The sequence below is a fragment of the Gracilinanus agilis genome, chromosome 6, assembly GCF_016433145.1.
Source record: "Gracilinanus agilis isolate LMUSP501 chromosome 6, AgileGrace, whole genome shotgun sequence".
Lineage (NCBI taxonomy): Eukaryota > Metazoa > Chordata > Mammalia > Didelphimorphia > Didelphidae > Gracilinanus > Gracilinanus agilis.
Genome location: NC_058135.1, coordinates 136,355,047 through 136,356,943, shown reverse-complemented (window position 1 = coordinate 136,356,943; position 1,897 = coordinate 136,355,047).

Below are 1,897 nucleotides of genomic sequence, written 5' to 3'. Positions count from 1 at the left end.
ATTAATTTTTTTAAAATTTTAATAGCAATTAATAGGAAAGATAAATGCACCTGTGGCCATCAGCACCTCTTGGATCACTGCAGCACCCACAAGGGGTATGATCTCATACCTATGAGATTAGCCATTATGACAGTAAAGGAAAATGATAAATGTTGGAGGTGATATGGTAAAACTGGGACACTATTGCATTGCTCATGGAGTTGTGAAGTGATCCAACCATTCTAGAGGGCAATTTGGGATTATGTGCAAAGGGCTATTAAAGAATACATACCCTATCATGCAGTAATACTACTATTAGGTCTGCATCCCAAAGAGATTTTTTTTTAAAAAAGGAAAAGACCTGTTTATATGAACATATTTATAGTTGTTCTTTTTGTGGAGGCAAAGATTTGGAAGCTAAAGGGATATTGCTCAAATGGGAAATGGTTGAACAAATTTTAGTATATTATGGTGATGGAATACTATTGTGCTATAAGGGATAATGAATAGGATGATTACAGAGAGAACTGGAAAGACCTACATGAACAGAAGCAGAATAAAATAAGGAGAACCAGGAGAACAGCATACACAGTAAAAGCAATATTGTGAAATTGTCGAATATGATAGACTTGGCTACTAACAGAAATACAATGATCCAGAACAATTCTGAAGGACTTATGAAAAAGAATGTTATCCACCTCCACACAAAGAACTATTGGAGGAGTATTGCAGATGAAATCATATGATCCATCACTTGTTTATTTAAGTATATGTTTGGGAGGTTTGGTTTTATAAGATTATATACATATAAAAATGAATAATATGAAAATATGTTTTGCCTTATAATACATGTATTATCCATATTAAATTGCTTGCCAGCTCTGGGAGAGAGAGGGAACACAGGAAGAAGACAATTTTATCATATGACTTCAGAAAAATTATGTGGAAATTTATAAATTAAAAAATAATAAAATTCAAAAGAATTTTAAGAATCTTAACTTAAGAATTGGATTTCAAGTAATTAATTTACCTAGTATGTAGCTTAATTTCTGGCACACAGTAGGAATATGAATACTTGTTATATTGAAACACATTGAAATAAGATAAATAATAATAAGATAAGGATTTTTCTTTCTGATTAAAGGTTGTCTTCTCTCATATCTGTGATGCAGTCAGGTATAACAGAAAGTGGGCTGGTTTCAGAATCAGAATGATCTGGCATCAAACCCTGACTCTGATGCATCCTAGTTGTATCATTGTGGTCAAATCATTTAAGCTTAAGAGATTCAGTCTCCAAATCAATTTCTATCTATCCACAAACATTTATTAGGTGTATTTTAAGCCAAACAATGTACAAAGTGCTGGGTATAAATAGGAATAGCTAAAATAGTCCCTTTTGACAAGGAGAACACCTTTTAATGCAGGAGGTAATATGTATTGAATGAAATACATACCAGACACATGCATACTATGTACGAAAATGTGGATAGTCATATTTACTAACCCATGGGTTGTTGTTGAGGCTTAGATCAGATAATTCATTCACAATATTTTGCAAATTTTATAAAATTTATGTAAAAGCTCTTCATTAAAAAATAAGATAAAGCCTTTATCTTCCCTATTAGAATCAATAGTATTGGCTTACAGGCAGAAGAGCTGTAATAGCTAGGCAAAGGAGACTTAAGCAAGTTACCTAAGGGACCCACAGCTGGGAAGTATCCTTGGACAGATTTGAACCCAGGCTCTCCATCTCTCAGCCTGGTTCTCAATCCATTAAGCCTATCTACCCCAAGTTCTTTATTTTATCATTATCCTCAACCCTTATTGACCTTAGTACCATGTTGAGATAAACAAGGAAGACCTTCAATAAACAATGGATGTGGCAAGGAGTTAGGAAGTCAGTCAATCAGTCAATGTG